The sequence below is a fragment of the Glycine max genome, chromosome 9 (genome assembly GCF_000004515.6).
Source record: "Glycine max cultivar Williams 82 chromosome 9, Glycine_max_v4.0, whole genome shotgun sequence".
Taxonomy (NCBI): domain Eukaryota; kingdom Viridiplantae; phylum Streptophyta; class Magnoliopsida; order Fabales; family Fabaceae; genus Glycine; species Glycine max.
Window position 1 is genome coordinate 14,606,298 of NC_038245.2, and position 14,469 is coordinate 14,620,766.

The window sequence follows — 14,469 nt, forward strand, 5'->3', positions numbered from 1 at the left end:
ACTCATGCAGATAACAACCAAAGCATTAAATGCAGTCGAATTTTCCATCACATGGGTTTGTCAAATCATTTATCTACATTTGTTGACAAAAAGGGTTGGTAGCTAGGACTTCTTGTGTGTGTATATATATATATATCAATTTTGAGCATTTGTATAAGAAGAATGATTAAAACATTCATTCTCCTTTGTAAGTTGCGAAAGAAGAATTGAGGAAATGGCAGGAGGAGGGTCTTTCACAACAGGTACTGGGAGCAAGGAGAGGGCAAAGCAGTATAAAGGGAGAGTCACTGCTTTTGTCATCATCTCTTGCATTGTTGCCGCCATAGGAGGGGTTCTCTTTGGCTATGATATTGGGATTTCAGGTTGTCATAATCCATACTATGTAAATTTCTTCTTGATTTGTTGTTTTCTATGTTTATGTTTTTTCAAAATCCCCAAACTTACAAGAACCTATGAGGAGCACCAATAAAGTATAAAGCGCAAAATAGAGACACAATTTGTTTAACGTGGAAAACCTCTCAATGCAAGGGTAAAAACCACGGGTCGTCCAAATCAAAGAAATAACTCCACTATAATCAATGAAGATACAAGAGAACCTTCAACAAGTGCACTAAAAGGTGTTACAAACAACCAAATCAAAATAGACCTCCAATTGGTACAATAGAGACAAGAAGATAAAACTCCCAAAATATAGAACAGAGAAAGCAAAACACTTATCTCTCTCCAGATATGACGTGTGTACAACTTGTTGTCCAAACATCAGCCTGATCCAACGGTGAACGAATCCACAGTTGCAATCTAAAAAACGCTCTCTGGTGGGTATGCAAAAATCACAATGATTTTCTCTCTCCTTTTTTTCTCTCTCAATGATTTGTAACTATTTTTTCCTCTCAAATGAGTCCCTCTCACTGTATCTCACTCTCTAATCTGACCTATCTCCACTTAAATAAGTGAGACATTCGGGTCTTTTCATTTAAGCCTTTACTCCACATAGGAAGGGAGCCCAAAAAACCCAACAAATCTCCCCCTCACAACTATGTGGAGGTGACTGCCAAACCGACAATCTCACAACAAGCTTCAAACTTCCCTCTTAGTGATGCCTTAGTCATCATATCAGCACCACTAAAGGATTTCACCTTCAAAGGGCCACAAACATCTGAATGCACCAATTCAAGCAACTCAGATTTTATGGAGGGAGGAAGCTTCTTGAAGGATACTCTAGTTTGCTTACCAACCATGCAATGAGAACATTTCTCCAAATATGCATTCTTCAGTCCTGGAAGCATATCCTTCTTGACTAAACAATTTAACCCCTTCTCACTGATATGACTAAGCTTTTGGTGCCACAAAGATGCCTCCATATCTAGAGCATTCACACTATCTCTAGCAACCAAAGCTTTTGTCCAATACAACTTCAAAATTTTCTCCCCCTTGGCCACAACCAAGTTACCCTTGGTGAGTTTCCACTTTCCAGAACCAAAGTGGTTATCATAACCAGCATCATCAAGTACCAGCACAGAGATCAAATTAAAGCGGACATTTGGAGCATGTTTCACTCCTCTAAGTAGCAACTGCATTCCCATGTTGGTTTGCAAACAAACATCACCAACACCAATCACCTTGGACACACCATCATTACCCATCTTCAAGACTCCAAAATCACCTAGAGTGTAAGATGTGAAGAACTCATTCTTGTCTGTAACATGTAGTGTAGCACTACTATCAATTATCCACATGCTCTCATCAGAGAAAAGATTAAGCGAATCAGGGTCATGGAGAATAACAAGATCATCACTGGTAACAGTAGTCACACAGTCATCATCATGATCCTTCTTTTTTTGCTTGCCCTTCTTGTCTTTATTCTCCTTCTTCCATAGAAAATAATTCCTTTGGATATGCCCCATTCTGTGACAATAATGGCACTCAACATTCTTGTACCGAGACCTGGACTTGCTTCTGCTCTTGTCTCTATCACCCTTTATATGTGCCTCCATCGTTCAAGCAAGTAGAAAAACAACGCCTTCAAAGAGCTCTGGTACCACTCTGATGGGGTAAATAGGCCAACACAATAACAAACTCTATAACAGAGTAATAGGCAGCGGAAATGAATTCCCCCAAACTTACAAGAACTTGTGAGGAGCACCAATAAAGTATAGAGCGCAAAATAGAAATTAAAGAAAATAGAGACACAATTTGTTTAATGTGAAAAACCCCTCAATGCAAGGGTAAAAACCACGGGTCGTCCAAACCAAAGAAATAACTCACTATAATCAATGAAGATACAAGAGAACCTTCAACAAGTACACTAAAACATGCTACAAATAGCCAAATCAAAACAGACCCTCAATTGGTACAATAGAGACAAGAAGATAAAACCCCCAAAATATAGAGCAGAGAATGCAAAACACTTATCTCTCTCTGCAGATATCACGTGTGTAGAACTTGTTATCCAAACATCAGCCCAATCCAACGGTGAATGAATCCACAGTTGCAATCTGAAAAACGCTCTTTGGTAGGTATGCAAAAATCACAATGATTTTTCCTCTCCTTTCTCTCTCAATGATTTGTAAGTGTTTTTCCCTCTCAAATGAGTCCCTCTCACTATATCTCACTCTCTAATTTGACTCATCTCCACTTAAATAAGTGAGACATACGAGCCTTGTCATTTGGGCCTTTTCTCCACATAGGAAGGGAGCCCAAAAAACCCAACAACGTTGTGTTGAATTGTGAATTGCATATTTTACAAGAGATTCTGCTCTAGAAATTCATGATGTCAACATTTTGGTCTATTCTGTGTGCAACAATCTTGGACCCCCCCCTTTTTATGTTTCTGGAAGATGTGATTCCCAATGATGTTAAGGCAATTCTTGCTATTTTGCCTGTTAGAGCTGTTAAAACTTGTTGTGATTGAAAACTCTAACAAGAGAGGCATTGTGTTGAACTGTGAATTGCATATCTGAAAAGAGATTCTGCTCTAGAAATCCAGGATGTGAAAATTTTGGTCTTTCTATGTGTAATCTTGGGCTTTTCATTGTCATACCCTGATGTGTCATCATTTTCTCCTATTTCTTAATCCTTTTTGTCACCATTTTAATTATTGATTAGCCTTAATTATCAAATTAATTATGCAGTTTTATCATTTGAGCCTATTGGACTAATTTTGTGTTTTTAATTTAATTTCAGGAGAATTATAAGCAATTGGGCTTGAATCCAAAATTGGGCTTGGACTTGAAGAGAGTAGACAATTTTATCAAATCTTATCTTATCTAGATTTTATCTAATCTAGATATTATTTCATCTAGATCTTATCTTATCTTATCTTATTTAGATTTTATTTTATCTAGATTTTATTTTATCAAATCTTATCTTATCTTGTATAGATTTTATTTTATTTATGGGCTTGGACTTAAAATAGATTTGTAAGCTTTGGGGCTGAAAATATATAACAACACCAAGGCTCTAGTTTGAGGACCCTCTCTCTCCTTTTTCGTTTTTAGTTTTAGGCTTCTCTTCTTCTTTTAGACACTTTTTCGTTTTGGAAGAATAATTCTAGTTTTCTTCATTTTCTACTGATTAATGGAAGGCTAAGTCTCCAACGTTGTTTTCTCTTGAGGATCAAGCACAACTCTCTTTGAGGTTCTATTATTACTATTAAATTCTGATCAATTTTTCCTCTTCACCAATTACTTTGTATTTGTTGCTATTAATCCATGCATGCTTAGTGCTTGATTAATTGTCTCTGCACTTAATTTGCGTTCATGCTTAATGATCGTTCATGATTAATTGGTGTATGTGTTGCTTAATCACATAATGAATGCCTTATGTTAAATTTAGCTTAGTAATTTAATTTAGGGTTGGATTAAGTGGTTGAACTGATAAAGGATAAATTCTCGTAACCTGGGATAAGAGACTTGCTTGTGAATAAAGCGGAAGCAACGTGTTTCAATTCTGATATTTTTAATTCAAATTTACTTGCTGTTTAATTTACAAAAACAAACAACCCCCCCCCCCCCCAAATTCGTTACTGTTTTATTACTATTTGTTATGAACGTTTGGTTGACCATTGCTCGTTGGGAGACGACCTAGGATCACTTCCTAGATACTGCATTTTTAATGTTTATTTGATTCGGGTATGGCCTCGATCATACCCTGATTTCGCTCAGGAACTATCGTTCGTTGATCTTTTGATCCTCGCTAGTCGGCTTATGGTGTTGAATGCTAGTTACAGTGCAAAGCAAGGAACCATTCAGTGTTTCGATCAGGAAGGCAAAAAATACCAAGAAAGGAGGGAAAAAGGGTATTTTCCTTGGTTTTCCTGGACCTCAGCTCGCCTAGGCTAGCCTCTGCCTGGTTTGGACCACCAAATGACTTCAAGGTTAAGAAACCAGCTCGCCTGGGCAAGCTCATGACTTCAGGACTAAGCCTTAGCTCGCCTAGGCAAGCTGCCATTGCCCCAAGTGACCCTTTTCCTATAAATATGCATGCTAGGGAGGCTGAGAAGGGGTTCGAAAGTTTAGAAGTGGAGGGAATTGAGAGAACTAAGAAAGAAGAAGAAGAAAGAAGAGGAAATGAAGCCGAGGTGCTACCGAATCGCGACCGGGATCATTCCCTTTATTGTTTTCTTGTTCTGTATTCTTCGTTCGACCGTCGGTTAGTTTTATTTTTGAGGATTAAATGTGATCTATGTACCCTTAGGGGTCCCCCTTGTTATTATGTGCACATCCATCTTCTCCATCTATCATCGGCAATCTCATTTTTCTTTGTAAAGTTCAATCTTAACCAATCACTAGTGTTGTAAAGTTGTCTTTAAAGAGATTGAAAGTTAATAAACAAAACCAAGATAAAAACAACTCATAACTAACTTCTTTTTATCAAATATCACTTAAGATCATTTCAAGGTCCAACACCTTAACGATTCTTTCCGCTTTTCAAATTTAAAAGATCATTTTAAGGTCCAGCGCCTTAATGATTCTCTCCGCTTTTCAAAATTTAAAACATCGTTTCAAGGTCCAATGCTTTAAACGACTTTTTGTTCTCAATTAAAATGAATCTTTCAAAAACATAAAAATCAATTTAACACATAAATATTCAGACTTAAAGAATTACATAGGTTTGAATTCCTCATCGCACCTGAGGATACATAGGAGCAAGGGCAGTCCCCTTGTCGACCCAAAAAAAATAAAAAAAAATATAAAAAGGGAAAAGTAAATAATTTTAAAGTCACGTTACGCACACTCGATTAAAGGCTGTCGTCCCTTGTGACGGGCGCGTGGGGTGCTAATACCTTCCCCATGCATAAACAACTCCCGAACTCTCATTTCCAAAATTCGCAGACCTCTTTTTGGTTTTTCTAACGTTTTCCTCGAATAAACATTGGTGGCGACTCCATGCATTTTCTCCCTAGCAGACAAACGCTTTGGCTTATCCATTTTGCCTTCGCCGTCCCATCGTGAGGTAGGTTGTGACATTCATGTTTCTAAAAGATGTGATTCCCAATTATCATCCCCTCAGTATAATTAGAAAAAGGGTCCTAAAATCTTAGATTCCTTAGCTACAATGATAAAGACATAAAGTTTATACCATAAAGTCCCAACAGTGAATTATCTCGTCATTCATTTTGCCACCGATGCAAATTCAACCACTTCCCACCCTACCAATAATTAACAATATAAAGCATTGTTATTACCCAATTCTTGTTGAGATAACAAATATTGTGAATCAAGTTCAATCTCCGAGCTTTAACAAAACAATCATGGAAGTCCTCAGTCCAAATTCAGACTCAAATTGTTTTTGAATAATTCATGCTCATTATATGTCTTGCGCTTGCTATGAGATGTTATTTTCCTTATATGTGCTAATGAATTCACCTATGCTTCATGGATCCGGTGACAAATAGCTCTATTTTTCTTTTGAGTAGGTTTTGAATTAGAATTTAGTGAATGGAGAAAATAGGTGTTAGGAGATATTTGCTTCCTTAAGTTCACCCGGATCAACTTAGATTAGTCAAGGTTGAACATGTCATTTGCAATACCAAAGATCTCAAAAAAAAAAATCCATAGTCTTGTTAAACTCAACACTGCACCATGCACAGGATCATGATAAACAACTTTAACTCTGTATAGGTTATGGATGCCTTAATGCCTTAAAACAAAATATATTCTATTTTCATTTTTGAGGAGCCATATTTTGTTTTCATACTTTGTTTTCATTTTTAATTATTAAAGTTACCTTAGTTTTCCTGTGTCTCTTATTTTCAAATGTTTGTAAAAGAAACAGTGAAAAAATGACAATAAAAAAAATGTTTTCACTATTTCATATACAAAATAAGGTGATATTTTTTAAAATAAAAGTGAAACCAAAAAAATTTTTCAAATCAAATTGTTCCTTATCACATAAATGTAGAAGTAAGCTTCATGATGATGAACCAAACAATTTTGATGATGCCAAAAGCCCAAGTGATTGATTCAAGATTGATTCAAGACTTCAAGATCAAGCATCAAGAATCCAATCCAAGATTCAAGATTCAAGAGAAGAAATCAAGAAGCAACAAGTCAAGACTTCATATAGGATGAGTATTAAAAGATTTTTTAAAAAACCAAATAGCACAGTTTTGTTTTACAAAAGAATTTTCTCAAATTTTCTAAGATACCAGAGTGATTACTCTCTGGTAATCGATTACTAGTTGGCAGTAATCGATTACCAGTGACCAGTTTGGTTTTCAAAATATTTTCAAATGGTTTGCAAAGTTCCAAAATGATTTTCAAATAGTGTAATCGATTACACTATATTAGTAATCGATTACAAGTGAATCTGAACGTTGGAATTCAAATCCAATTGTGAAGAGTCACAACTTTTCATAAAATACATTGTGTAATCGATTACACCTTTGTGGTAATCGATTACCAGTGAATAGTTTTAAAGAAAAAGTTAAGAGTTATAACTCTTAACATGGTTTTCTCAAAATTTATAACTCTTCTAATGATTTCTTTGACCAGACATGAAGAGTCTATAAAAGCATGACTTTGGCACACGTTCAAAATATATGATATTCTTCCAAACTATCCTTTTTCACAATCTTTCTCTAACCATTGCCCATTGTTTTTTCTTTGCCAAAAAGCTTTCTAAACTTTGTTTCAAAACTTTGTTTTTTTTCTGCAAGTGGAAATTCTGCAGAAAACAAAAGTGTGCTATCTTTTCTTCCTTCTTCCTCTTGCCAAAAGATTCAAAGGACTAACCGCCTGAGAATTCTTTTGATTCTTCCTTCTCCCTCTGGCCAAAAGATTCAAAGGACTAATCGCCTGAGAATTCTTTTGATTCTTCCTCTTCCCTTTGAACAAAAGATTTCAAAGGACTAACCGCCTAAGATATCTTTTGTTTCCCTTTACAAAGATTCAAGGGACTAACCGCCTAAGAATTCTTTGTCTTAACACATTGGAGGATACATCCTTTGTGGTACAAGTAGAGCGTACATCTACTTGGGCTATAATACTGAGAACAAGAGATGGTACATCTCTTGTGGATCAGTTTAAGTGGAGCGTACATCCATTTTGTTGTTCAAAGAGAACAAGGGAGGGTACATCCCTTGTGGATCTTTGCTTGTAAAGGATTTTACAAGGTTATTGGAAATCTCAAAAACCGGTGGTTGCTTGGGAACTGGACGTAGGCACAGGTTGTGGCCGAACCAGTATAAATCTTGTGTTTGCTTTCTTCTTCCCTACACTCTTTATTTTTCCGCTGTGCACTTTTTATTTCCACTTTACTTTTGTCTCAGTTATTGTTTCTGTTCTTTACTTTCTCTTAACTTAGTAGTAAAGCCTAATTGAATCTAGTAACATTAAGAAGGATACATTTTTAATTAGTCAAGACACGTTCATAATTAATTCAATTCCCCCCTTCTTAATTATGCAACACAATGAAGAGGTTGGTAATATGAAGCCCCAAATCTATAGTGAATTTTCCAATATGCTTGAGAACACAAACAAGTTATTTCTTGATACTTGAGAACTCATGTTGTGAGGAACTGAAAAAGGGTAAACTCAAAATTGTTTCCATATTTGTTATATTATATATAAATTGTCTTTAGATTATCTTAGAGTATTTTCTTGACTTGTGTCCTTAATTTTATGGTTTTTTCTAATCATTAATCAATTTGAGGTTGTATTTGTAATACTAGTAATTGACCTAATTACTCATAAATAAGAGTATTAGGTTAAAGTGATATACAACATTACATATATTTCACTATTTTAGTTTATTGTTAGCCATCTCTCTCGTTTTCTTTTTCCTTAGAACCTAAACTTATTTCTGATGCATGTTTTATGGTTAATAGGTGGGGTTACATCCATGGATGACTTTCTTATAGAGTTCTTCCCCTCAATATATAGACAAAAAAAGCATGCACATGAAAACAACTACTGCAAATATGACAACCAAGGCCTTGCAGCATTTACCTCTTCTCTGTACATTGTTGGTTTAGTTGCATCCCTGATGGCATCTCCCGTGACAAGAAAATATGGACGACGAGCAAGTATCATAGGTGGCGGCATCAGTTTTCTTATTGGATCAGCTCTGAATGCTTCAGCTATTAACCTGATAATGCTGATCTTAGGTCAGGTCATGCTTGGTGTTGGCATTGGATTTGGAAATCAAGTAGTAACACATTTCTTTAATCTATGACCAATCCTTATGTAGAAATGAACTTTTGTTTCATTTTTAGGTGTAATTGTTAGGATATAAGGAGAAGGGAAAGTTAGTTAAGATAGTTAGTCTATTAATGAGTTAGTAAGTTAATTAGTTAGAGGGGTTTATAGATATAAACAAAGGAAGAAGGATAGGAGAGAGGGAGATTTGTTGTCATGTAAATTGAGCATTAGCTTGAAAAATTAATAGCATTGGTTACATGCCATGCCATGAGTTGATTAATTAGGGACCATGTAGTCCAAGACCACCTTTGAAAATGTGTGAATGTTAAGAATAATGATGTAAATGTTAACATGGGTTTATAAAATTTACAGGAATAGAAAGGTAGTAATGTGATGGAAACAGTCAATGTTTGAGTTAGAAGATAATCAATTATTATGCCTTGAAAGTTGAAAACATTCTCTTCATGATGATTGTTTTGAAGGCTATTCCGCTTTATTTGTCAAAGATGGCACCAACACACCTTCGAGGAGGCCTGAACATGATGTTCCAAGTTGCAACCACTTTTGGAATTTTCACAGCTAACATGATCAATTTTGGAACACAAAAGATCAAGCCTTGGTGTTGGAGGTTGTCCCTAGGCTTGGCTGCAGTACCGGTTCTTTTGATGACTATGGGAGGGATATTTCTTCCTAACACTCCAAATAGCTTAATAGAACGAGGATTGATGGAAAAGGGAGGAAGCTGCTAGAGAAAATCCAAGGAACCAACGAGGTTGATGCAGAGTTTTAAGATATGGTTGATGCGAGCGAGTTGGCAAACTCGATAAAGCACCCATTTCGTAACATCCTTGAAAGAAGGTACAGGCCAGAGTTGGTGATGGTAATCTTCATGCCTACCTTTCAGATCCCGACTGGCATAAATTCCATTCTCTTATATGCTCCAGTGTTGTTTCAAAGCATGGGATTTGGAGGAGATGCATCACTCATCTCTCCAGCTTTGACCGGTGGAGTTTGTGACACCCTCTACCCCATACATATATGTACTAATAAAAGGAAAAAATCATAATTAATTAAAAAATTTAAAACACATTTAAAAAAATCATTTTAACACGGTAAAAGGCTCACATTCACTTTCTTTTACATCATATTCAAACTTGTTCAAATAAATAATAAAGTCATCTCAACTCTAACAAGGCCGTCTAAGACTTCATACAATTAATATAGAAACCTATACCCCAATGTCACATCCTATCAAAGCATTGTGTCTCGAAGTCCTTCAGCACAAGATTCCTTAAAGCAATTCACCTAGTCATCTGCTCCCCCGAACACAAAGTTCAAGATCATCACAGGATCCAAACACAAACAACACACAGGGAGTGAGTTATCACATTCCTAACTAATGGAGAGAAACAAGATAACATGTAGGTATAAATATCATATAAACAAAATAAAACTTATTTAAACATAGCTCACGTCATTTCACCATTTTGTCGCCCAACATCACATCACAACACAACACATCTCATTCATTTTCACAACATTCACGTACTCAAGGGTCAAAACACAATATCACCAAGTCAATCAATATCGATCAATACACAAGCGTTATGCAAAATCTACACTAAGACTCAATCCTATATGTAATGTGGTACCACGTTAGTGAAAAACCTCTTCAGGCGCCTAGGAGTACATGACAAGACAAACCGCACACTAGCAAGTCAGGTCACTCTCACTAGGTAAAATCATAGAAGACCAGTCAGGGTCATGCTGTTTTGCGAGAATGCTCCAACCATATGGGATCAACATAGGCTTAAAGGAGCACTCAAACCGGATGTAAATACCCCCAAATCCTACACTCTGAAGAGTCCGTCAGGGTCTCTCCCTCCTGATTCAGGTCCAAACAAGAAAACATTTTTGTACACAGACTCTATCTATGAACTGTACAAAACACACAACTCCTCAATTGTTCTCAAAATAGTTTTAACTCGTCGCCCTTTAAGGGTTTTAACATTAACTCGTCGCCCTTAAAGGGTCTCAGCATTAACTCGTTGCCCTTAAAGGGTTTTAACTCTTCCCCTTAAAAGGGTCTTATAGTCGTGTGATTGTACAATTCATAGTTCACAACTCAATGCACACAACATCTCAATGCACACATACATCTCAATCACATACATACTCAATTTATCATATACATTCGATCTCAATCACAATGGTATAATCTCAATTTAACACGTTATCACACCTCCTGAATCATATACACTTTACCTATGAACTATAGAATACACACAAGTATTCAATTGTTTTCAAAATTATTTTAACTCGTCGGGTTCCCACACTGGATCTCATCATAATATTCGTCATCCTTAAAGGATATTACAATTGTGTGATTGCACAGTTCATAGCTCACAACTCAATACATACATCTAAATACGCATTTATTTCATCATTCATCATAGGTTCAATTTATTACATACTCACAATTTGAATCACCATTTCACAATCTCAATATAACAATTTGTCCAAAAGGTTTATCACAACTTGGGGAGTATAACCCCTCAAATAATTTCACACAATTATATCAAAATTAATTAATCCAAATTATAGGTATAAAAAAGTGAAAACATCAATAACACTCAATTTTATCAACCAACTCGCATCAGAACATCAATATTGTATTTATAATCATAAAGGAAAAAAAATTATAATTCAATAAACATTCCAAAATAAACCCCAATTTAATCTTCTAAGGATCCCTATACATGTTCTCATTGAGACATCAACTGGTTCATCCAACATATATATATAATTCACAGTTATAATTATAAGGATAAAATAAAAAATTACAGAAATACCCCAAAACTCATTCTAATTGATATTCTAATGATTCCTACACATGTTCATTCTAACCCCAATTGCGATAAACTCATCCCTTACTTCTAAGCGGGCTCACATGTGCATTGTGACAACAATAGTGACATCCCTAATAGTTTCCAGAGATTCCTCAAGTTTTTCCTTTTATTACTCTGGTAGGGTTCCCAAACGTCAGAGAGAAGAAAGGATTGAGGCCTCCATTTTGTATTGCTTAGTGCGATTCATTTTTCTCTCTTCATAAACACTATTTTGTAAATCCCAACGGTGCAGGTGTGAGTAACTGAATCATAAACCACATATCAAAATTTCATGATAATCCAATGGTTAACAAGTCTAGGATCGTAGTTTTATTGAGACAGTTTTGGGTTTCTCCGGGAAAAGAAAAAGTTTCGGTAAAAAGGGTTTTTCTTTTAGCTCCGATGTATTTTCAAAATTTCCAACGGTGAGAATGTTTGGAATTGAGTTGCGAACCCGGTTCGCAAATTTCACAACGATCCAACGGTGAATGAGTCCAAGATCATTATTTTTCTGAAACAGATTTGGTGATATGCAGGAAAATGAGAGGATTTTGAGAAGAGGAGAAGGGAAAACGAAAGTGAGAGGGAGAGGAGGCGTGGAGAGTATCGTCAATCTCAAAACTGACCTAAGATACCCCTATTTATAGTTAGGGTACTCATAGCCTATTATTTACTCTATTTATTTATTTTTATTATATTATAAAAAAAATTCTATTTTATTCCCTATCAAATGAATAAATAAAATACTTTTTTTTTTCTCTCAAACCATTATTTTAATTAATAAAATTATTTCTTCTTATTTATTTAATTACGAAAGCCTCATCAATTGTTATAAAAAATCAATTTATTTTAAATGAAAAATCTTTTTAATTTAGTTCACGAAAAATGAAATGTTACATAGTTCTTGCTAGTTCAACATTCATTTCCTTAGTAACTCTTGATAGGTTTGGCAGAAGAGTTCTTCTTGTCAATGGTGGAGTACAAATGATCACATGTCAGGTAAAAAAAAAGAAGTGAAAACTATCTCATTCAAACTCTAATCATGTCTAAAATATCCATGAAGGTGGGAAATAATGCTAGAAACCAAACCAAAACACCATTCTGTTTATATGATGCTCAACTTCAGAACTCATGTTTGATGATCTAAGGGGGGCATTTTATTAAAATATATCTTAGGATAGGGTCACTCTAAATAGTATGAAATATAAGGTGCAAATGGTAGAAAATAGATTCTTTCAATTTGCAAAGTGGTTATTTATCATAAAATGTTTACTATCTGAGAAGAGGTGCAGTCTACTATATCTTGCAGAGCAATTGATTTTTCTTTCATTTTTCTCATGAGCAGATTATAGTGGCCATTATTCTAGGGGTCAAGTTTGGAACAGACCAAGAATTGTCAAAAGACTTTTCAATTTTGGTGGTTGTGGTGATTTGCCTATTTGTTGTTGCGTTTGGATGGTCATGGGGCCTACTTGGGTAGACAGTTCCTAGTGAGATATTTCCATTGGAAATCCGGTCAGCTGGGCAGGGCATAACAGTTGCTGTAAACCTTTTCTTCACTTTCATAATTGCCTCGGCCTTCCTTGCTCTTCTCTGCTCATTCAAGTTTGGGATCTTTTTCTTCTTTGCTGGCTGGATTACCATCATGACCATATTTGTTTACCTTTTCCTACTTGAAACCAAAGGGATTCCCATTGAGGAGATGTCATTTATGTGGAGGAAGCACTGGTTCTGGAAAAGGATTTGCCTCCCAATTGATGGTAGTATCTGAGTTACTTGTTGACAGAGAAATGTTTTTAACTAGCATCCAGACTAGGAAAGTATACCCATGTTAATGATGTAATCAAGTAAAGTATAAAATTTATAATAAATAAACGGAGTTTAGTTTTTTTTATGCATAGAAATTGAAGACAGATACCAAAGATTTAATTCATGCCCTCTACTTAACCAAAAGTGATTGCAACTTGGAACATCATGTTCAGGCCTCCTCGAAGGTGTGTTGGTGCCATCTCTCACAAATAAAGTGAAATAGCCTTCAAAACAATCACCAGGAGGAGAATTTTTTCAACTTTCGAGGTATAATAACTAGATTATCTTCTAACTCAAACATTGACTGTTTCCATCACATTACTACCTTTCTATTCCTGTAAACTTTATAAACCCATGTTAACGTTTACATCATTATTCTTAACATTCACACCTTTCAAAGGTGGTCCTGAACTACAAGGTCCCTAATTAATCAACACATGGCATGTAATCAATGTTATTAACTTTTTTCCTAAAGCGAAAAACTTAAATACATGTTATATAAATATTGATTTGCACCATGAACACGTGGTGATTCTGAACTGCTTAATAATTTTTCGTAATCTAGAGGTATGCTTTAAACAGGGAGGAGTTGGTTTCTCCTTTTATATAAACATCCCAATTTATAACTGGCAGGAACCAAGAATTGACAAGAGAAATAAAATTTTTTATTTACTAGTAAGAAAAAATAAAAAATAGGAGAGGAAACCTGGTTTCCCCTTCACAATTGAGTTGAACCTTTTTCAGTTTCTCACAGCATGAGTTCTCAAGCATAAAAAAAAAATAACCAGTTAGTGTTCTCAAGCATATTGGAAAATTCACTATAGAGTTGGGGCTTCTTATTACCAACCTCTTATTCAGTGTTGCATATTTATGTGATAAGGAACAATTTGATTTGAAAAAGTTTTTTGGTTTCACTTTTATTTTAAAAAATATCACCTTATGTTCTCTTTATTGCTTGTTTCTAAAAGTTTGTATAAGAAATAGTGAACATTTTTTTATTGTTGTCATTTCTTTCCACTGTTTCTTATACAAACATTTGAAAATAAGAGACACAGAAAAAATAAGGTAACATTTTTATAATTAAAAATGAAAACAGAATATGGAAACAAAATACGGCTCCCCAAATATGA

General features: G+C 35.2%; 1 pseudogene; it reads left to right on the forward strand.

The window, feature by feature from the left end:
• The first annotated feature begins 214 nt into the window (after nt 1-214).
• On the forward strand, nt 215-13,775 carry LOC100797394 (sugar transport protein 7-like; annotated as a pseudogene).
• Nucleotides 13,776-14,469: the final 694 nt, after the last annotated feature.